This window comes from Cololabis saira, chromosome 13 (genome assembly GCF_033807715.1).
Source record: "Cololabis saira isolate AMF1-May2022 chromosome 13, fColSai1.1, whole genome shotgun sequence".
Lineage (NCBI taxonomy): Eukaryota > Metazoa > Chordata > Actinopteri > Beloniformes > Belonidae > Cololabis > Cololabis saira.
Genome location: NC_084599.1, coordinates 41707350 through 41732244, shown reverse-complemented (window position 1 = coordinate 41732244; position 24895 = coordinate 41707350).

The following is a 24895-nucleotide window of genomic DNA, read 5'->3' as shown; positions in this document are numbered from 1 at the left end:
TTATTTTACCTTTTCATCTTGTTTTGTAAAAAAGTGTGTACAAGCTGAAATAAAGATTAATTCATTCATTAACTCATTTATTCATAAATTCATTAATTCATTCATTCATTCATTCATTCATTCATTCATTCATGGCGTCTACAGATCAATCACCACTGTCAGTTTCCATTTGGGTTGCCGCTTATATTTACGTGTTTCTGTGTGTGTGTGAGTAACTGAAAAGTGTAGGTGTGTGTGTGCATTTACCATTTTTGTTAAAAAATTATTGCAAATATGTTTTTTTGTTTATTTACATTTTGTATTGTGAATAAACTTACATTTATATATACACAAATCTCATCTCCTGTGCTTAATACATTTCAACATTTAGAGACTCTGATTGCAATTGATTGTTCGAGAAACTAATTCATTGTCATCGTCTGTGGACCCTGAAACAGCCCTGGCCCCCTCTGCCCCCCCCAAGGTTAAAAGTCTAGCTCCGCCACTGCTTAAATTATGACTGATACATGGTTACTGGGTTTACTACAGACACGACTATCTAGCAGGTGGTCAGAGGGTGGAACTACAGGTCAGCATGTTACATTAGATTAGATAAGATTGTCATTTATTTCTCACTCAATGTGGAAATCCGCTTTGTGCAGCAGCAGTACACTCAACACACACATGCAATATATAATTACAAAATATAAACAGTATATACATTGGAATGAAAAATAAAAGTAGTGCAGTACGAGAAAGAAAGAAAAACAGTGCAAAAAAAGCAGGTAGGATGTTTATGAGGTAGACAGATATTGTAAATGTTGTTCTTGTCCGTTGCTACTGTGAGCAGGCCTGGTTGTTAGCATGTTAGTAGGTATCCAACAGAGACATAGACAAAGACAGATGGAGGTAAACACTGGGATGGTCACTGGGACTCCTGCAGCTGGAAGCTCTGGCTTGCAGACGTGCACAGAAGAGAAAAGGCGGGGGGGCAGAACAGCACAAAACTACAAGAACAATGGAGAACAGTGATGGTGATGAAATACTTCTAATTAATAACTGAGAAAGGAAGGGTGATGGACACAGTTCAGTGGCTCATGGTGGTGACCCCCTGCAGCGTAGCTCAATAGCAGCGTAGCTCAATAGCAGCGTACTGTAGCTCTATAGCAGCGTACTGTAGCTCTATAGCAGCGTACTGTGGCTCTATAGCAGCATATCTAGGATGAAGCTGTTTCAGACCAGCTGCTCTGGTCTGGTTCTGCAGCTGCAGCTATGAATACTGGCACGAACACACTAGAGTTACACTAAGTAGAGGTTTACTGACACTAACTAGAGGCTTTACTTAAAACTAAGGCCCGGTCACACGTAGCAAAAACGGTGGTGTTTTCATGCGTTTTGGCCGTTCATTTACACGGAAACTAAGCTCAAAGTCACCAAAAACCATAATTTCTGAAAACTCCTGCCAAAGTGAAGAATTGCAAAAACTCCGTCTTCACGTTTGCTTGTAAACAGAGGGAAACGGACGTTTAGGCTTCAGAACGTCACCAGCGTCATGTGTGCAGTGGAGTTGTAGTGTTCTATAAAAACAGTTTTAAATGCTCAATGATTGATCTTGGTGTGTTTTTATCTTTTGAGTATTTGTGCTTTCTTTTAAGAGGCTCATCTGAAACGCTATGTGTTTTAGTTTACAGGCCACCAAATTCCTCTGGTTTTATTAACGAATTTTATGAAATGCTCTTCATTATCATGTCAAAACACAACGATATCTTGCTTTCCATGTGTGCTGCCCTAACAATGTTTTAGCTGCTGATTTCTTAAAATTACTTCATACTTTTAACCCTTCTCGTGCTCTGATGGGACCTATGCACAATAAAGGACATGTTCTTGACCTGGTTTTATATCATGACATTCTAGTGCGTGTTAGTTCCCCCATGCGCCCACACCCTGGATGGAGTTTGCATGTTCTCCCTGTGTTCCCTTGGGTAGCTAATGTGAGCTACCCTGACAAAAACATGCAGCAGTCCTGGGCTCTACTGCCCCCTCTGGCCAACCGGGGCGCCAGATGGGGTGGGGAGGATCTGGCCGGAATAACGTGATCCTTCCACGCGCTACGTCCGGCCGGAGAAGCCCCACCCTGTCTGGTGAAAAGATGCGGCCTGCTCACTCCTCAGGTTAAGGAGGAGACCTGAGCTCAGTGCAGGGGTAGACTAACTAGAGGCTTTACTAAACACTAACTAGAGGTTTACTGAACACTAACTACAGGCTTTACTGAACACTAACTATGGTTTACTGAACACTAACGTTTGAAGTTTAAAAGATGGACACTGAAACTGGAAGTTGCATCCATAGTAACGGTTCCTGGTAGCAGAAGACCAGGATCCTCCAGATCTACATTTGGATCCTCCAGGAACTACAAGTAAACCTGCACTTCCCCTATCGATTTTACAGGGAGCGCTGGAGGGAGGCTAACGCTGGAGAGACGTGGTCTCTCTTGTTGATTCCTGTCAGCACTCTCACTGCTGCATGTTGGATCAGCTGCAGGATATTCAGAGACTTGGACATCTAATAAAACATCACAGTAATCTAGTCTAGAAGATACAAACGTGTGAGTTAGTGTTTCAGCACCACTCTGGGAGAGGATGCTAGACGTAATCATCGTATTTATGTTCATACACTCACTACTTTATTAGATATGCCTAATCTAATAATTAATCGGCTGCAGGGTGGATATTTATTCTCTCAGAATACAGCATTAAATAAATAAAACCCCAATCATACAAAATACCACGTAAAAAAAGATAAGAAATCAGACAAAATCTCTCCACTTTCTTTAGATTAACCCTTGTGCTGTCTTCTGGTCAAGGAAGGGGGAAGGGAAGAAGGGAGGAAGAAAAGAAGGGAGGGAAGAAGGAAGGAAGGAAGGAAGGAAGGAAGGAAGGAAGGAAGGGAGAAAAGAAGGAAGGAAGGAAGGAAGGAGAAAAGATAGAAGGAAGGAAGGAAGGAAGGAAGGAAGGAAGGAAGGAAGGAAGGAAGGAAGGAAGGAAGGAAGGAAGGAAGGAAGGAAGGAAGGAAGGAAGGAAGGAGAAAAGATAGAAGGAAGGAAGGAAGGGAGAAAAGAAGGAAGGAAGATAGGAAGGATGGAAGGGAGAAAAGAAGGAAGGAAGGAAAGAAGGAAGGAAGGAAGGAAGGAAGGAAGGAAGGAAGGAAGGAAGGAAGGAAGGAAGGAAGGAAGGGAGGAAGGGAAAAAAGAAGGAAGGAAGGGAGGAAAGAAGGAAGGAAGGAAGGAAGGAAGGAAGGAAGGAAGGAAGGAAGGAAGGAAGGAAGGAAGGAAGGAAGGAAGGAAGGAAGGAAGGAAGGAAGGAAGGGAGAAAAGATGGAAGGAAGCGAGGAAAGAAGGAAGGAAGGGAGGAAGGAAATAAGGGAAAAAAGAAGGGAGAAAAGAAAGAAGGAAGGAAGGAGGGATGGAAAAAACAGAATGAAGGAAGGAAAGGAGAAAACAAGTGAAGAATGTACGAGGGGAGAAAAGAAAGAGGGAAAGGAGAAAGGAAGGAAGGAAGGAAGGAAGGAAGGAAGGAAGGAAGGAAGGAAGGAAGGAAGGAAGGAAGGAAGGAAGGAAGGAAGGAAGGAAGGAAGGAAGGAAGGAACATGAGAATGAGGTCATTTTGACCCAAAGACGGTACAAGGGTTAAGCAATTTTTAAATCAGTCAGTGTTTAGTGAAAGACCACTACGTCACAAAGTAAAAAAAAAATAAATGTATTCAATTTAGAGTTATCTAGGAGTTTTAAAGTTTTATAATTTTTCCTGTGTCATCGAGATGCTAAAAAACACACCAAGCATTTTTTTCTTATTGTTTGGACTATTGTAATTCTTTATGGGTTACGGTGATGCAGCAAGAGTTCTGGTGACCCGAGATCTCTTTCTTAAGCTTCTCTTCATTGGTTTCATATGAAATCCAGAAAATAATTTAATAATAAATATAAATAAATAATAAATAATTCCAATCACACATAAATTGCTCAATTACCAACTTCTTTAATTATGCCTTAAAGACCTAACAGTTCCATAACATCCCAACAGAGCCTTCGTGCCCTCAGACCGGAGGCTTAATTGAGGTCCGTAGAGTTCTGAAACATAAAAATGGGAAGCGGAGCCTCCAGCAATCGGAGTTCTCTCTCGTGGAACCGACTCCTTGTTTAAGTTCAGGAGGCAGACACTTTCTCTCCTTTCAAATAAGGTTTCAAAGTTCTTGATAATGCCGGCTCAGACAACTGAACAACCCCTTAGATACTCGCTGCTCCTGCCTCCCGTGATGCTCCAAGAACTTCCACTCCACTTTCCTCTCACTTTCTGTTCGACACAGTGAATCCATTTAAACATACACTGTTCCAAATATTGTGCTTGATCTACTTAAAAAAAATAAGGCAACTTTTTGCATGAGATTATTATGTAGATCAAGAAAGACTATCTTTGTATAAACTACTTAATTTCTTGTATGTAAATAATACATTTTGCAAGTACAGTCAACCTAATTGTGTTAAGTTTACTTTATTTATCGAAATTAAGTTGACTTTAAAAAGAAAAAAAGAAAGAAAAAAAATGAAAAAGAAAAAAAGAAAAAAAAGGAAAAAAGAAAAAAGAGAAAAAAGAAATAAAGGGGAAAAAATAGTAAAAAAGGGGGAAAAAATAGAAAGAAAAAAAATTAAGTTGACTTTGCAAAAATTAAGTTGACTTTACTTGCAAATGAGTTTTGTACATACTAAAAAATTAAGTAGTTTATACAAAGACTAGTCTTTCTTGATCTACATAAAAATCTCATGCAAAAAAGTTGCCTTAATTTTAAAAGTAGATCAAGCAAGATATTTTTAACTGTGGTTGTTCTACTTAAACAAATAAAGCATGTTTCATCTAAACATTGGTCAATCTGCCCAATAGATTAAAATTGTTAAAGAAAAAGTAAATACAACAAGATCATTGCTTGTTGTTTGTTTGTAAATGAAAAGATTGCCTGGGATTACATAAATACTGCTGGTTAAGGAAAAATGCACAATGTCTTGTTTTTTGAACAAATGCAGATTATGTTCAAAACTAGATGTATTCATGTAAAGCAACAAACTTAATTTTTAATTGTTAATATCACAGATTTAAATATGTTATATTTACATGTGCTTAGATTTATTTTTTCAGTGTATGTGGTGTTCATCAAAAATGTAATGATATGACACTTAATTTTAACCTTGGTTTTTTAACCATATGTTAATCAGGTTGGTAAAATGGCATTTTTCCATCTCCATAATATTGCAAAGATTAGGAAAATCCTCTCGCAGAGTGATGCAGAAAAACTAGTTCATGCGTTTGTATCTTCTAGACTGGATTACTGTAATGTGTTGTTAGCAGGATGTCCAAGTAATTTGCTGAATAGGCTCCAGCTGATCCAAAATGCAGCAGCGCGAGTGCTGACAGGAATTAGCAGGAGAGACCACGTCTCTCCAGTGTTAGCGTCGCTCCATTGGTTACCTGGTTAAGTAAAATTCAGAATCCAATTTAAAATTTTATTACTTGCATATAAAGCCCAAAACGGCTTAGCTCCGCATTATTTGCAAGACCTGATAGTGCCTTATGTTCCTGGCAGAGCTCTCCGTTCTCAGAGTGCAGGTTTACTCGTAGTTCCTAGAGTATCCAAATGTAGATTTGGAGGGCGGGCGTTCTGCTATCAGGCACCATTACTATGGAACCAACTTCCAATCTGGGTTAAGGAGGCTGACACCACCTCCACCTTTAAAACTAAACTTAAAACCTTTCTGTTTAGTAAAGCCTATAGTTAGTGTTTAGTAAACCTCTAACTGGTGTTGGTAAATCTCTGGGTAGTGTAAACTCTAGTGTGTTAGAGTTGCTCCTGTAGTTTCTTGTGCTGGATCCCCCTTCTCTTCTCTTTTTTCTCTTTTGTCCATGTTGCAGCATCCTCTGCCGGTGGCGAAGAGCATCTCTGAATGCAAAACACTGGATCCTGCAGTGGGAGTGAGAGGGGCAGGGTAACGGCCCGGTCAGGCGGGGGAGAGGTTTGTCCGTCAAGACTCCTCTCCCTGGCCCCTTCTCAACCTTTCCCCGACCCTGCACCCCAACCTGGGGCTTGCTGATTGGGCCGGAGCTTCGGGATCTGCGTGCTGGCCTGCGGTCCCCACCCCTGGTCATCCCGCTGCTGCTTCCACCTGCCTGCTGTGCTGTTGACGTCTCCGACTCCCAGTCTGGCCCTCGGCAGGAGGGTCCCCCCTTATGATCCAGGTCCTGGTCCAGGTTTCTTCCCTCCTAAAGGGGAGTTTTTCTTGCCACTGTTTGGCTTAAGGCTTTTCTCCCACTATGGGAGTTTTTACCTGCCATTGTTTATGTAATAATTGCTAGGGGGTTTATGTTCTGGGTCTCTGGAAAGCGTCTAGAGACAACTTTTGTTGTATTAGACGCTATATAAATAAAATTGAATTGAATTGAATTGAATTGAACTTAATTAATTTAAAAAAAAGAAAGCTTCAATTACTACGTAATTGTTCTAGATTTTAAATAATGCATCAGCTGTTTAATGCTGATATGGATATAAATGAATCCTTGTTGTGATTTCTCAACATTTATTATGTAGGATATTTGTTGGTTCAGTGATGTCAATTTGCCTTCATGTAAAGTCAGCCTGATGTGAAAGACTGCACAGCTGCCTCCTCCTCCGACTCTTCTCTGCTGATTCTGCCAACACTGGGGGCAAGCAATTAAACTTCACATTGGAGTGAGGTTATCTCTGTGTCCATAACGCCAGAACAACAAATAGAGTTTCGCTGCGAGGCTACATAAACAAGACGTGCCACGACATGTTTGTTGCCTGTTAGGAGGCCGCTATCGGGACATGGAGGGGGGGGATTAGGGGAGACCCACTGCCTTCTCACATTGCTATGAACAATACAGATTAACCTCAACAATGCCCACAAATGATTAAGGGGCCACTGGAGGCCTCGACTGCTGCTTTCGGTGAAGGTAAACCAAATGGCAACATTTTAAAAGACTGAATAATGAAGCGTGAACCGGTGGCCCTCTCATTACCGCTCTGGTGATTGCATGGAGATGTCATGCAACACAGCAGCAGGTGCCGCCGGCGTTATCTAATGTCAAAATTGGGCAATTTAGATCCAATCTCCCTCACAGGGCTTTGACCTTTACTGCGCTCAGTTGGGAGGCTGTTTTCCCTGCTGGAGACGATCAGTCCCATCAGTTTCCTGCACCTCAAGTCATTTAAGAAATCATGCAACCCCTGTGTTTTTACAAAACGCTCTGTTTTGTGTAGGGTTGGACCCGTGCAGCTGGATACTGTATTAACCTTTGTCTCTTCAATCGTGGGTCGGTACTGTTTTTGGAAACTTGTGAAGTTGCGGTTCAACTGTTCTGTTGTTAGATACCCCGACTTGTGTCTGCGCAATCCACCTCAGAGAAAGTATTGGGTTTTTCTTCACGGAGTCTGGCTTGTCAGGAGTCTGCTTGGTGGATTATCTTATTAAAAACAGGCAACTGTCCTTCCGTCTGTGGCCTGTCATGTTTTTGAAATGACTTGTGATTGGAAAATCCCATAGCGTGTAGAGCTGAACCAGTTTTAAATGCACGTGTGATGTAAAAATCCTCGTGGCCTCTTAAACTGTAGTTTAATATTTGGCCACAAATCCAGTTTCCTGTGGAGAAGACGGGATAACAGCCGATTATCGGCATAAATTAAAGGCAGTTGGACTTGACAGTGACCCGTACAGTTACCCCAAGAACCAGTGGTCCATGGACATTAATATTTGGTACAGTTACCAAGAACCAGTGGTCCATGGACATTAATATTTGGTACAGTTACCAAGAACCAGTGGTCCATGGACATTAATATTTGGCCACTAATCCAGTTTCCTGATATTTATATGTACTTAACTTCTACGCCGGGGAAATACATGAAGCAAAGCTTGAAGGCATACAAAAGTCTTGACGCTTGGTCCGACTTCAAGGCAGGATTTGTTGGCGAAATTAAAGTGATGAGGACACCGAACTTTATGATTTGACCGTTTAACGTTAGTTACCCAAAAATCCAACATAACCTGATACAAAATGGGAACCGAAAATCCACGTTTCGGTGCCTGAAATCCAGTTGTTTCTGTGAATTGCAGCGATCCATTTGTCTCTCTTAAGCTTATTTTTCATCAGTCTGTAAAACGATAACTCAGATTTCTTGCTAAATCTATGAGTACAGTCGATCCCACAACAGCTCTTTCCCATTTTAGATGTTTTCCAGTTGCTCCAACTGAAAGTTTACGCTGCCACTCAGTCTTTCTGCCACTCAGTCTTTCTGCAACTCAGTCTTTCTGCAACTCAGTCTTTCTGCCACTCAGTGGGCGAAACCCGCTGTGAAGTCGCATCCGTGACATCATGCACATTCCCTCTATTCTGGCCTTGTCATACAGCGTCTCTCACCATTCCCTTGATGGACCGGTTTGATCCTCTGCAAGTGTCTGCAGCCTAACTCGTGTCTCAGTTACAACTTTCTGCATTGTCAATTCTTACAGAGCACATTTTGTCCACGCTAAGGCTCTGTTACTATCTCTTGAAGCGGTGCAGCTGTGGAACAAAGTGATATGCCATTCACAAAGCACAGAAGGGTGGAATAAAGGCACCGCAGGGGTGGAACAAACCCCCATAAATGTGCTTTTCTTTTTCTCCTTTTTGCTTTATTTTTAATCAACTTCTTAGGATGACATGTGCACTCATCTATCCAGCTGAGATCTGAGGCTGCGGCAACAAAACAAAGCTTTTCAAAAGAAGAGGGACAAAACAAATTTCCATTTTTCACTGAATATTTGAAAATATTGCAAACAAACAATTAAACCAATACATAAAATGCCATTTGTTTTACAGTTTTAACAGAAATGACATTTTTAAAATAAATGAAAGCTTCTTCAATTATGTTGTTTTGGTGTATGTGCTAGGGACTCACTTTTTTCTGTCAGCTTGGGCTGGATGGTTGGAGTTCTGAGTGCATATTTGTTGCAACCAAAGTAACAAAGGTGTTTGTGGGAGCTCTTCAGTTATGTGTTTTTGCTATTCAGTATTTCGCTATGTTGTATTTTCAAGGTTTATTTAATAAATATGTATTGTGTTTGTTTTGCATAATTAGTTCAGTCTTATTGTTTCAGTCTATAGTGTTTTGCTATGTTGATTTTCAAGGTTTATTTAATAAATATTTATTCTGTTTTTTTTGTGCATAATTACTGTAGTTCAGTCTCATTGTTTCAGTCTATTTGAAGTGCAGCTAAATGCTTTTATTTTGAAAGGTTGGGGGCAATTTGGGCTCAGCTGATGTTACTTAATTGATTAGTTATCACAAAGTTAGCTTAATCAAGCTTAATTGATTAGTGTACAGTTGGAAGTTAACCCTTGTGCTGTCTTCGGGTCAAGGAAGGAGGAAGAGAAGAAGGGAGGAAAGAAGGAAGGAAAGAATAATGAAAAGAAGGAAAGAAAGAAGGAAAGAAGGGACAAAGGAAGGAAGGAAGGAAGGAAGGAAGGAAGGAAGGAAGGAAGGAAGGAAGGAAGGAAGGAAGGAAACAAACAAGAAAGGAAGGAAGGAAGAAGGAAGGAAGGAAGGAAGGAAGGAAGGAAGGAAGGAAGGAAGGAAGGAAGGAAGGAAGGAAGGAAGGAAGGAAGGAAGGAAGGAAGGAAGGAAGGAAGGAAGAAAACAAACAAGGAAGGAAGGAAGGAAGGAAGGAAGGAAGGAAGGAAGGAAGGAAGGAAGGAAGGAAGGAAGGAAGGGAGAAAAGAGGAAAGGAGTAAAGAAGGAAGGAAGGGAGAAAAGAGGAAAGGAGAAGGAAGGAGAGAGCATAAACAGCGTGTTTATGCAGGTTTGTGTAAATGATGGTATTTTTCAAAACGGAGAGGGGGAAATATCAGTTTTTGTAAATATCCGGCTATGTGGAAACGTGGCCTGAGAGATTTAAGATCTGTCAACGTCATCTGCTCTTTGCACTAATGGACCAACTTCACTTCCCATAGTCTCTGTTAATGCTCAGGCTGCTATGTCAATCTGTGCAATATTAGCAAACTGTGTAATCTGTATATTTTCTATTTTTGTATTTATATACAGGACTGTCTCAGAAAATTTGAATATTGTGATAAAGTCCTTTATTTTCTGTAATGCAAAAATGTCATACATTCTGGATTCATTACAAATCAACTGAAATATTGCAAGCCTTTTATTATTTTAATATTGCTGATCATGGCTTACAGTTTAAGAAAACTCAAATATCCTATCTCAAAAAATTAGAATATTCTGGGAATCTTAATCTTAAACTGTAAACCATAATCAGCAATATTAAAATAATAAAAGGCTTGCAATATTTCAGTTGATGTGTAATGAATCCAGAATGTATGACATTTTAGTTTTTTTAATTGCATTACAGAAAATAAAGAACGTTATCACAATATTCTAATTTTCTGAGACAGTCCTATATAGTTTATTGTGTGTGTGTCTGAATATGTCTACTTTTATTTTTGTTTTTATGCCTTTCATTTTTGTCACAGAGAGTGCCACTGCAATCTTGTTATGTTCCAGCAACATAATGACAATTAAAAATCTTGAATCTTGATTATTTATTGAATGACCCGTTTAACCTCAGAAACTGCAAACTAATGACATGAATAACTTACACAATAACTCATTTACAGCATGTAAAAACAATTATCTTTTCAAATAAACCTAAAAAAAAAAGCTTGTGGGACTCAATGCATCCAACCACACGACTTTTATCGACGATCTTGCTCCTGAGTTTTTATTTTAGGTAACCTATCTATAAAATAACCAGCAACTCGACCAAGTGTTGGTGCTCTTAGCATCCTCGGAATTATGGACCCACGTTAAGCTTGCAGATTCTTTATAAAACCTCTAAAAATACCTTCATATCAGCCAGGCACATTACACACTCAACCTTGATTTGTTCTTGATGTTTTGTAATTTCAAAGTCGTATGTAAATTTTCCAAGATGCGAATCCCTTTCTCCCTGCCATGTAGCATAGCGAGCTGCACATATGCAGATCTGACTACCCGCCGAGAAGAGACAGAACGGCTTTGGGGACATTTCCTGTGCATTGTTTGTTTACTGGCAAAGGAAATAAAACAAGAACAGAAACACACACAGGCCGTACAACTGGAACCAATTGCTTATGTATGTTTTTGTGTAAAATTCGCTTCATGTAGTTTTGTTTTATGTTTCTTTACAGAGAAGGTGGGAGTCTTTACAAAAAGGACATTTGTATTCAATAGACACAATGAAGAGAAGAGGACAAAGAAACAGCGTTTGTTTAAACGCTGAGTGAAAAGAGCAGGAATCCCAAATATCTACTGTATCTCTGATTCATATCCTGAGTTTGGTTGATATGCACCATATCTGGGCAAATATGACCCAAATTTACATCATAAAAACAATACTTTGTCCTCACGACAAAAATACCCAGAATCTCTAAATATTCAGTTTTTGATTCTGTCTAGAATACGGACATATGTGATGCATATCGAGTTTTGTTGATATGCACCATATCTGTTTCAATTTGAACCCAATATGCAACATTAGCACAGATATTGTATTGGGATACAGGAATCATTTTAAATGTTGTCTTGTATGTGTTCTATATATGACACATACGTGTTAGGTCATATCTAAACACAATATTTTTGCAGAATACAGATTAGGTCTAGGGAATTTCTGGATGTGTCATATATTGATTACATATATCCCTCCAAGCCGTGTCTTGACTCTGGAACCGCTAAAGAATGTGGACCATTTACAATGCAAATGTAAGGTTGTTGACATGAACCATGTGTTATCAAATATGGATGAAGCAAAGATCTCGTTGTCGTAAACAGAGTATGAATATGATGCAATGCCGAATATAGTAATATAATGACACTAATTTGAGTAGAATAATAACAACATTTGTAGCATATGTCATTTATATAAGGCTAAAAAGGCAACATGATAACACATGGTTCGCTTAATTTAGGGTGGCGAATTATGTTTTGTGTTGTGGATAACCGGGGCAGGGCTAAATACGTTTTTTAACTTCTCCCCGCTCCATTTCGAGCATGCAAAAAAGGGAAAAAAAAAAAAAAAAAAAAAAAGCCAGTGAGGAATGTTTTTGTTTATGATTGTTATGATTTGTATTATACTGTATTTATCATGATTATTAATTAACTATTGTTCTTTGGTTTAAATATATATATATATTTTTTTTTTTTAGCATGTTCGAAATAAAGTTTTTTAATTCATTCATTCATTCATTCATTCATTCATTCATTCATTCATTCATTCATTCATTCATTCATTCATAATAAAGATGAATGAAAAGCACATCATGCACAGATGCTACTGGAAATTTCTAAACTGGATTAGGACTAATTCAGGATTCCAAAAGAAAAAATTCCACGATCAGCTAATAATAATAATAATACATTTTATTTGTAAAGCACTTTTCATAAAATAATTTCAAAGTGCTATCATAAACAAAAGGAATAAAATCAAGACACATAAAAGACCCGAAGTAAAAAGCATAAAACAATACAAACATCTATAAAAGACGAGGGATGAATTGAAGTTTCCGGACGTGTTTGTTGGGGATACCGATGAGCAGGCTGTTACAGTAGTCAAGCCTGGAGGAGATTAGGGGCGTGGACGAGTTTTTCTGCATCGGAGAAAGTGAGGAAGGGGCGGAATTTGGATATGTTTTTTTATGTGGAAGAAGCAAGTTTTGTACAGATGTTTGATGTGGTTTACAAAGATGAGTTGTGGGTCCAGCTTCACACCGAGGTTGGTAACAGAGGTAGAGAGGGGGTTGTGTTGACCGGAGAAGGAGATGGTGGTTATGGGTGATGACTGGACCTGGTGAGGGGTGCCAATTTGTATGGCTTCGGTTTTGGAACTGTTGAGTTGAAGGAAGTTGTGACTCGTCCACGCCCTAATCTCCTCCAGGCAGTTGGAGAGGGCTTGAGTGGGTGAAGATGAGAGGACTGGGGTGGAACGTAGGTTGGGGTCAGTTCGGAGGTACAGCTGAGTGTCATCGGCATAGCAATGAAAAGAGATGCCGTGTCGGCTGATGACACGACCCAGGGGCAGCATGTACAGAATAAAAAGGAGAGGTCCTAGGACAGATCCTTGGGGGACACCACACGTAACAGGGGCTGTTTGGGACTTGGAAGATCCCAAGCTGACGTACTCTGTCCTGTCAACTAGGTAGGAGGTGAACCAGTCCAGGGTGGAGTGATGGAGACCAATGTCAGTGTGAAGACGGCTTAGGATGATATCGTGGTCAACAGTATCAAAAGCTGCTGAAATTCGAGGAGGACGAGCAGGGAGGGGGATCCAGAGTCAGCGGAGATAAGAAGGTCATTGGTTACCTTCAATAATGCTGTCTCAGTACTATGGGCAGTGCAGAAACCAGATTGAAAAATGTCAAATAGAGAATGGTGTTGAAGATGTCCCTGTAGCTGTGTGGCAACAGCTTTTTCAAGCACCTTGGACAGAAATGGAAGATGGGAAATGGGGCGGTAGTTGGAGAGACATTCTGGGTCGAGGCTGGATTTTTTTAGAAGGGGCTTGATAATGTGACGGCGGGACATGGCCGGAGTTTAATGAGTGGTTTATTATTTGTGTGATAAGAGGGCTTATAACAGACAGGTTGGATTTGATGAGTGTTGTAGGAATGGGATCCAAAGTGGAGGTGGAGGGTTTCATTTTTTTGATGAGACTCTCAACTTCTGTGTGACAGGAGCAAAGGTGCTAAAAGGTGCAGGTTGAGGGCAGGTTGAGGGCAGGCAGATGGCAGAAATGGTGCTGCGGAGCCTGCGAGCTGAGACCGGATGGAATTGATCTTGTCTTTGAAAAAATACAAGAAACCTGTTGCAGTGTTCTGCTGTAGACTCTGTTTGGGTTTGGTTTTTGGAATTTAGGAGAAGATTTATGGTGGAAAAAAGCAGTTTTGAATTTCCTGGACTGCTATTGATGATATTCGAATAATAGGTGGACCAGGCTTCTTTAAGGGCTGCTGCGTAGGCCTTCTGATGGTCTTTGTAGGCCAGCTTGTGCACCACCAGGCCGGATGATTTGACTCGTCTTTCAATGGCACGGCCAGGAGCTTTCATCTTGCGCAGTTCATTCGTGAACCCGGGGGGGCAGTGCGGGAAAAAAACACAGTCCTTGTTTTGAGAGGGGCATGTACATCCAGGAGGTAGCGAAGAGAATGGTTGTAGTGTTCAACCGATTCCATAACTGATGGAAAGTTAACTGAGGCCAGCATTTGGAGGTCAGAATGCAAAATGGCAGGGTTGATGTTTTTTAAGTTGCGAAAATGAATATTGTGTTTAGGCTGGGGGAGGTGGGATGAGCAGGAAATGTCCATGGAAATAATGTTGTGATCAGAGACACCCTAGTCATATACTGCCAGATTTTTGATGGAGGGAGAGTCTGAGATGACCAGGTCTAAGGTGTGCCTCCTGGTGTGAGTGGGTGCATCAACATGCTGTGTGAGGTTGAAACAGTCCAACACATGAAGGAAATCAGCTGCCAGGGGGGAGGAGGGGTTATCAATATGAATGTTCATATCACCCAGTATAATATTATTGGAGGATAGAGAGCAGAGGGAGGTGAGAAGGTCATTAATCTCTGTGACGGAAGATGGGTGTGGTTTGGGCAGCCGGTAAATTAGTACAGCATTGATCTTGGATGGAGGTTTGATTTGAAGGCCAGATGTTCAAAAGAGGACACTTCAGGTAGAGACAGAGGAGACAGCTTGAGAGTATCGCAGTAGATTACCGCCAGGCCACCACCTTGGCCAGTGCAGCGAGCTCTCTGCAGATAACTATATCCAGGGGGACAGGCTTCATTTAATGAGGAAAATACCTCAGGTTGGTGCCAGGTCTCAGTGAGGCACATCAGGTCAATATCTTTATCAAGGATGTGACCATGGACCAGGCTTGATATATTTGATAGGGACTGGGCGTTAAAAAGTTCAGTCTTAATGTGGATTTGACAAGTGGATCTCTGGATGGGACAGAGCAGGCTGGGATCCACCTCTTCACACACAGTATGGCACAGTCTCGCAATGTTCCCTGCAATATTCCTTACTGCGGTGTCGGCGCTCTGATGACGTGTCAGAGACGCGACATGAGGAGCGGAGGACCAGGTGAGCGAGATGGAACCAGCATCGGGAGGCTGGAAGCAAGCATACTTTCTCCGAGATGCTCCAGCCTTAAGCTGCGCTAGGGTAGCAGGTCCGTTAACCGGAGTGATCAGCGGCGCTGGCTCCGGAGAGACAGGGCGGATCCAACGGCTGCAGACGAACCGGGCAGGAGGAGAAGATCCGCGGTGAGCTTTGAGGCGGACTATCACACCGGCACGTCTCCCCCGTCTTCTCGAGCGCTTTCTCCGGGTGAGAGGGCATAACAGCCGGCTACCTTTTTGTCGTCACAGATCTTTGTGCTGCCACCTTTCATATTCCTAATTTGATTCTGACTTGAACATGCGTGCAAGGATTTGAAGTGTGTATCCAGTTTCCAAAGTCAGTAAGCCTTTAGGAATTTGACCAATCAAAAAACAGTTGAGCTGAAACTCACTTTATCATTAGGAAATAAAAACAGGCTTTTGGAGTTTTCATGGATGCATAACTACTCTGGAGGTACCAGAAATTAAAATGAGTGAAAAATGGCCATTCCGAATTAGACTTAGACCCCGTCCACACGTAGCCGGATATCTGCGGATATCTGCTAAACCGGAGATATTTTCCTACGTTTTGACCTGTCATCCACACGAAAACGCAAATAAACGAAGGTTTAAAAAAACTCCGGGCAAAGTGAAGATTTTTGAAAACTCCGTTTATGTAGATGCGTGTAGACACACACAACCAGAGTTTTGCGTTTTCGAACGTCACATTATGCGCCAAAACAACAACAAATCTGCTCTGACGTGCAACCTTTGTTTACTACAGAACTACAGATGATCCAGCATCTGTTCTCTATTTATTAAATAAATGGTCTCTGCTCTTGACTACCACTTACTGCGTTACCGACACAGAGGCCACGCCGTAGGGTACGCGGCGACGGGCAGCCTACGGCGTAGGGCCCGCGGAGCCGCCGCGGAGCCCGCGTAGCCCGCGTAGCCCCCGCGGAGGAGCCGCGGAGGTACAGCTTCCCCGGGAGCCGCAGATGATCTACAGGTTAGAATGCTTATGAATGTGGTCGAAAACACAGATCTTCGGTTATGTGTGGAAGGGTTTTTTTTTTAAAACGATGTAATGTGGATGCAAATTTTTTTATAAACGGAGGGGGGAAATATTCGTTTTTAAAAATACCCGGCTATGTGTGGACGGGGTCTTAATTCCGAAGTAAGTGGCTGGTTTATTCCGATTTTAAATCTGCATAGAATAATTCCGCGATCATGTTTACACTCATTCCTCTTTAAATTAATTCCGGTCTTTCTTTCTGCTCGTTCCCTCGCTCGTCTGTCTCCATGACACTTATATTCCGCGCTGAACTTGTTTTCCAAACAAAGTTTCAAGATGGCAGCACGCAGTAAACGCTGGTCAAGAGCAGAAACCATTTATTTAATAAATAGCTTGGAGGAACTGGAAATAATTAAAAGAACAGATGGAAACAGGAAACATAAAAATTGTGAGCTAAGTTTGTTTTTCTTCCGGTAGACGTAACTTCCGCTCCGCCCCCCTATCCAATCAGAACCTTCCCAACCCCCAGACCTTGGAATTAGATAAAGCCGATCAAACGTGTTTTCCATGTAAACCTCAATTCGGAATTACTGTTTCCATATAAACTCTGGAAAATATTTTAATTTGGAATTATTTAATTCGAAATAATTAATTCCAAATTAAAAAATATCATGTAACCGTGGCCAATGAGATGGCTAAAAACATGCATAATGTGGCTACTTTAAGCAACCAATGTGCTCAATTCCTCAGTTGGTTAGCTTGTGGCTAACTTTAATGAGATACTGCCTAAAATGGTTTAACCAACCCCTGCTGTCAAAGTTGAAGGTGTTTGTAATAATTATCATTATACATTTTATTTGTGGGGGCCTTTCAGGATACCCAAGGTCAACATCACAAAGGGCAGTGCAACATAAAACACCAAAACAATGACAAATAAATAACAAAAAGTAAGCAATTTTAAAAATATGCATCTTTAATAGGGATTTGAAAGTCTGAAAAGGGTCAGCATTGTGTACGTGATGTGTGAGCGAATCCCAGAGACCTAAAGGACCTGGAGCCTGTGGTGACCAAACTTATTTAATTAGTTTACCTTTTTATTGGACAGGCACAGAAAACAACACTTCTAAATATGCCAAATGAAGCCAAGGGCAAGCTTTCATCTGCCACCCCAGGGCACGTCCTACAAAGGCTCCTTGGAATAAGTTAAACAGAAGCAGAATAATGCAAAGGAAACAATTATCCAACAATCTGAAGTTATTATTCAATAAAGTAAAACTGATTAAAACGTAAGAAAAACAAACAGAGACAAAAATGAATGATAATATTGTTAAAATGTACACACCATAGAGACAGCAGCTAAATCATGAAGCAAAACAATTACATAACAAACAAAAACTTACTTTAGTTTATTTCGTTTATTTCAAACATGTAAAAAAGACAAGAAAATAAATCCAGGTGGGCATTCCACCACATAAAGAAAAAAAACAACATCAAAACACATATTTCGAGTTACATGTTTGAAAAGGAGTGGGAGGAAGTATAAACTTATTTAATCCCACCCCCTTTCCACAACTAAACATAAATTATATGTCTGTATTTATTTTTTATACTATTCACTAATTTGTGTAAATATATATCATTTTTACAAAAATAACCTGTTTAATACAAGATGTAAGCTCTATCATAAATATAAAATAACTATGATGTAAATATAATATAACTATGATATAAATATAATACGTATATATTAGTATATACATATACAAAGATAACATGACAAAATAGCAGAACACACAGCTGGTGATCTTTAAACACAGTCTTCACTTTTATACCTTAAAGGTATTGTGACATAATTTTTAACATGCTTTTAACACTATTAAAAGTCTTGGCCAATATCCCTCAAATGTGTCTAAAAGGGTGTAACAAGAAAAACTTCACTCCAGTACTCCATGCCTGGCTTTTTTTATGACGGTGTTTTTTGCCTGTGAAAAACGCTTCCTTTCCCCCTTTCCTGTCAATCATTGCCCCGCTCCTCCTACCAATACCCCCCCACATCCTCCACTCCTCCTCTCCCCCAAACTCCCCGCACACAGCAGACAGTGGATCAATGGTATGTGATTTTGTCTTGCACACCGTCCACGGGCTGAGCCTCGATCAGAAGGACTCAGGCCCCCGACCGACACCGGGCAAGCGGTCTTCTGTACGCCACATTTCCCACGCCCGCCGCTCGGACGGGGATTCGGCGCTGAGCTCTTCCCTCTTCGCTCGCCGCTACTGAGGGAATCCTTGTTAGTTTCTTTTCCTCCGCTTAGTAATATGCTTAAAATTCAGCGGGTTGTCTCGACTGATCTGAGGTCGTAGGCGAAAAAAAAAGGAGAGCGCGGGTGGAGAGGAGAGACGTCTCTCTCCCTCCAGCCCGCGGCTCAGCGCTGATGGGCAGGGAGCTGGGTGGAGGGGGCGGTGATTTAGCGGCCCTTTACGTAACGGTCCGCCACCAAACCAGATGCGCCGTTTTTGCATAATTATGCGGAAAATCCCAGAAAGCACACAATACACTGAATGTTAAAAGTTCGTTTTTTTGGGTGTAATTGATGTCAAGACACCCAACAAAACACAAAAAATCAAGAAAAATGTGTTTTTCATGTCACAATCCCTTTAAATCAGGGTTTGGTCCGCGGCCCCCTGGTGGTCCGTGGCGCTATTGCAAAATAATGGAAAACAATGATAATTTTAAAAATATATATTTATTTTTTAGACTCTATTTATTTTCCATTTACTATTCATTTTTGTGAATAATTTACCCATCCAAATTATGTCAAATGAGTGAGAATGAACTTTGTAATATTATAAACCCTCTTGGCTTCCTATTGTTCATTTTTCATTGACTGTTTTTTGTTTTGTTTTTTATAGCAAAAGGTGCAAATAAAAATAGACACTGATGCAAATAAATAGCCTATATAGGCCCATACTTTTATTTAAAAGCAAGGTGCAAAATAAAACAAACGTCCCCAAAAGCAGTCGTCCCCAAGTTGCTTCTTGGTTCTAATGGTGGGACTGGGACAAAACCAGTTGAAAACCTCTGCCTTAAATAAACCATTTCTTCTTAAATTGTTTTATGTTTGTACATTCGTTCAACTCCAAATTCAAACCATTCCACAGTTTAGTAATATACTATAATACTATAAAATAAAATATACCAAATAACACGATAAAATGAGAAAATCGCACCAGACGAAACTGTGAGCTGGATGGAGGACGATGACCTGAGACTCTGAGAAGTGTGATGATGTGTAAAAGTTGAGACAGCCAGTGGGGGGGGGGGTCTTGAAAGTAAATAGTAGAATCTATACTCTTAGCACGATCCGATCAGAAGCCGGTGAAGCTGCTGCGAGACAGATATGATCGATGGAGGGTGTGAGGGCGATGATGCAGCAGCTGAGTTTTGGACTAGTTAAATTTCGTTGATGGACTTGAGAGGAAGACCAGAGAGGAGGGAGGAACAGAAGTCAAGATGAGAAGTAACTAGAGCAGGAACCGAGGCAGCAACACGTGTAGGTGACAGCACCGGACGAAGACGCTGGATATCTGAGGTGAAAGTAAACAGAGTGGGTGATGTTACTGATATGTGATGGAAACCAGAGAGTTCTGTCAGGGGTGACGGCTCCTGTGGTGCCACGAAAAGCACATGTTCAGCTTATTTGCAGTTATATTGTTGGGTAAATGGGAGTCTGCTAAGGATTTGAGATTTACCTGTCGACGGTAAAATGTACCTTTTTCTCTTCCACAATTTCTCACTGCATGAGGCTATATGAGAGTAAATATTACCACAATCGATTGATTGATTGATTTTATTTTATTTTGTACATGTGAAAGATGACAATTAAAAGATAAGAAAACAAAACAAAACAAACAAAAAAAACAAAACAAAGAATTTCTTCCTTTAACACTTAGGCCATGTTTCCACATAGCCGGGTATTTACAAAAACGGATATTCCCCCCTCTACATTTTGAAAAATATCCTCGTTTACACAAACCCGCATGAATACGCTGTTAAGGTGCTATGAGCAGCTAAACCTGCAGGGGGCAGTGTAACGAGAAGATAAAGTCATGCTAGCCAATCAGAATCCTGGAAAAAACCGTCAACAAATGACACGTGTGAAGCCTGAATAATATGTTTCCGTGATTTATGGTTCCGCGTTAAATCGACAGCGTAGCCTACGTACGGCGCGCGTCGCCGCGTACCCTACGCCGTAGCTCTGCGTTGGTGTAACGCGGAACCATAAATCAGCCTTCAATGCCAGTTACTTCCAAGACGGAACGAGAGTCTTTCTTTTGGAGTGACAGAGAAGTGGAGTTACTTTTAAGTGTGACTTTAGAATATAAAACAAGTAAAATACAAGAAAATATTGACGGTGGCCAAACAAATTGTAAACACAGGTGTCACTCATGACGCTGGTGACGTTTCTGTCTCATAATGTGACGTTCTGAAGCCTAAATGTCCGTTTCCCTCCGTTTCCAAGCAAACGGGAAGACAGAGTTTTTTCAAATCTCCCCTTTGGCCGGAGTTTTCAGGAATGATGGTTTTTGGAGACTTTGGGCTTCGTTTTCGAGTAAACGAACGGCCAAAACGCATGAAAATGCCAACGTTTTTGCTCCGTGTAAACGGGGCCTTAATATCTTAATTTACATGTGCAAAAAGGAGTAGGAAGAAGTGTGAACTTATTTAATCCTACCCCCATTCACTAATAATTTATTTTATGTATTTATAATACCTAACTATACTATAATTATACTCACACACATACCTATACATACATACACATAGTTGAATATTTATATATATTTGTACACACATGCCCATATAAATATTTATATAAATATACTTATTTACACCATACTATCTCTATATTAACTCCATCTGCTCTATATATATATATATATATATATATATATATATATATATATATATATATATATATATATATATCTACATACACACATATACATACATACAACTCATTTTGCCAAAGATATTACCTAAACTCAGGTGTATTTAAGCACATGTACGTGTGTGTATGTATTTTTCATTAATGCATACATATAATTATCCATACTAGTGGGCTAACCATGAATCGCACACTACATACGCCCTGCACACCCGGCACACACGTCCAGCTCCTGTTTTATTTTGAAACCTGTGTCTTTGTGTTTACGTCTTGACTTCCCTGGTTCCCATCAGTCCTGATTGTCTGCACCTGTGTCTCGTTAACCCTTCTGAGTATATCTTGTCTTGTCTTTCCCTTCCTCCCTGCTGGTCTGCACTGTTTTGATCCTCTATGTATCCTGTCAGGTTTCTGGTACACTCTTGTGTTTTTGTTAATGTCCATTGACCACTGGTTCTTGGTAACTGTACCAAATATTAATGTCCATGGACCACTGGTTCTTGGTAACTGTACCAAATATTAATGTCCATGGACCACTGGTTCTTGGTAACTGTACCAAATATTAATGTCCATGGACCACTGGTTCTTGGGGTAACTGTACCAAATATTAATGTCCATGGACCACTGGTTCTTGGTAACTGTACCAAATATTAATGTCCATGGACCACTGGTTCTTGGTAACTGTACCAAATATTAATGTCCATGAACCACTGGTTCTTGGGGTAACTGTACGGGTCACTGTCAAGTCCAACTGCCTTTAATTTAAGCCGATAATCGGCTCTTATCCCGTCTTCTCCACTAGTTGCAGCCGTTTTTGCTGATGTTTTGCCGCTCAGTGCGAGTAAAGGGGGAAGTGACGTCAATGCAAACCCTCTATTAGAGCAAATCAACGCTAATCCAAGCTAAAGCTGACCAACTTGCTGAAGATGCAGCAACAAGTGGTCAGAGAGGCAGAGACCGGCTGGACGATCAGATTACAGACTCAGGGTTTGACCAATAGTTAGTGTCTCAGGTTGAATTACAGTTTCTGTGCTCAGCAATGTGAACGAGCATCAACCAGGCTATTGCTTTCCTCATTGTGTCCCAATATCTGGCAAGGACAAGCAAACCGAGACCAGCATCACTGTGTGTGTCCCTACGGAAGAGTATTAGGGCCATGCAGGAGAAAAAATATTTGAGAGGGGAAGATTTTTTTTATTGTGCACTTCGAGAAAAAAGTCGAAATGTCGAGATTAATGTTGAAATGTCGAGATTAATGTTGAAATACAATTTCAAGAATAAGGTTGATATTTCGTGAATAAAGTCGAAATTTCGAGAATAAAGTTGAAATACAATTTCGTGAATAAAGTTGAAATGTCTCCTCCGGCTCATCAAATCCAGTTAGCAGAGCGACTGACAGCTATGCAGCAGCAGCCGTAACTAACTAACTGACTAACTGACTAACTAACTAACTAACTAACTAACATACTTGGAGTGGAACGTTAAGGGGACGTTTCTGAAGTTATGCTACTGCATATGTGTGATATGTGTTTCAAATCAATATGTGCATAATGAAAAAAAATCTTCCTCCTCTAGAATATTATTTTTATTTTCCTCCTGCCTGGCCCTAATACTCCTCCGTAGTGTCCCACAGGAACAACCAGAGATGAAGCTTTCTTCATAATTGTTTATTCGGCATTGTGTTTCATTCTGCACCTACTCAATAAAGCCGCCAATGACCAGTGGGTGGAGGAACTGCGGGTCGTGGACAACAATGTAAAGGAAAGGAACATTTCTCAAGACTGCAGAAGGTCAGAATGCTTTGTGAAAAAACACACTGGTGTTGGCTGACGAAGAAATCTGTGATGTCCAGGTTGTTTCTATCTCACAACCACAATGAAAGGCTCCACAGATTAAGCAGAATCCAAATGCATGGCCAAACTTTAACACACACCCACACACACTGAAACCACAGGTTAAATTGTTTATTTAAAAACATTAGACATATTATTTTGAGTTAAGAATAAAAGCATTCCTACTTGTATTCAACATTTCTTCAGATTAATAAAATAAACAAATTATAATTGAAGAAGGCTATGGGTCTTTGAAACATGTTATGTGACGACTAATGTTAAATACAGATGTGTTTCATTTTTGGGAGTCAAATTATGGAATGGACTTTGTGATGAACTCTGTTGAGTTTTAAAAAAAAATATTTAAAGACAAAATAATGAAGGATTACAATGCAAAATGATTTGAATATAATTTAATTATGCAGAGCGATTTAAAAAAATTTTCTTAAACTTTCTTGATAAACTGGGTTATCTTTTGGAAGGAACAGGATCGGCAAGAATAAGCTTCGGCTTCAGTCGACTCCTTTTTCGGTTACACATAGTTTGTGTGTTATTGTTTATTGTGTGAAACAGATTATTGTAAATATGTATGATAACCTTTTTGTTCAGTTACATGAACACAAGTTCAATTGTACGGAAGAGTATTAGGGCCAGGCAGGAGAAAGATAAAAATAATATTTTAGAGGAGGAATTTTTTTTTTCATTATGCACTTCGAGAAAAGTCGAAATGTCGAGAAAAAAGTCGAAAAGTCGAGATTAATGTTGAAATAGAATTACGAGAAAAAAGTCGAAATGTTGAGAAAAAAGTCGAAATGTTGAAAAAAAGTCGACATTTTGAGAAATAAATCTAAATGTCGAGAAAAAAGTCGAAAAGTCGAGATTAATGTTGAGTACAATTTCGAGAAAAAAAGTCGAAATGTGGAGAAAAAACTCAATGTGGAGAAAAAAGTTGAAATGTGGAGAAAAAAGGCGAAATTTCGACTTTATTCACGAAATTTCGACTTTTTTCTCGAAATTGTATTTCAATATTAATCTCGACATTTTGACTTTTTGCTCAAAGTGCACAATAAAAAAAAATCTTCGACTCAATTTTTTTTTCTCTTGCATGGCCCTAATACTCTTCCGTAAAATTGCATATAATGTAATGTAACCAAAATAAACTATTCATTCATTCATTCATTCATTCATCCATTCATTAAATGAAAAGCTGCAGTGGTAAATCATCCTTTTCCAGAACAATAATTTTCACATTTTTAACATAATTTTAGAAACAAAAATCCCAACATATAACATTCTACATTCAGACTGACCTTCCCGGTGCTTCTACCTTTAGTTTTCCCTCAGTCTTCCCTCCAGACTGTGTAACATTATAGCACATCTTGAAATAAATGGTGTTTGTTTGTGTGGGTTGGAACATGTGTGCATCAGAGGAAGGGAATCTGCCAGGGCTGGTCTCCGAGGAGAATCCTGTTCTCGGGAATGATTTATGAGAGTCAGACCACATATCAGAGAATGATGTATACATTCCTGTGTGAAAAAAACGGGCCACGACCTCCAATGTGTCTTTCTCTTACGTTTTTGGCATTTCACTTAAAACGCTGTTACCAGAAGTCATGCACATTGGTGCGTGAACCGTAGCGGTTTGTTTGGGTTCTCCCGGGCAACTTTATTTGATTCAAAATGCAGAGTTTCGAAATTGCTACATATTCCATATTTCTGGATCTTCTCTCTTGGGCTTTTTCAGAAAAAGACAGCTGCCGAAAAGAGAAACAAAGGGATCCTCCTAAACTGCATGCGGCATGCCAATAAAACAGTAAACATGATGTTTTTCTGTTCTCAGTATGAGGGCTGACAGTGGAGATGTAGAAATCCAGCTTAT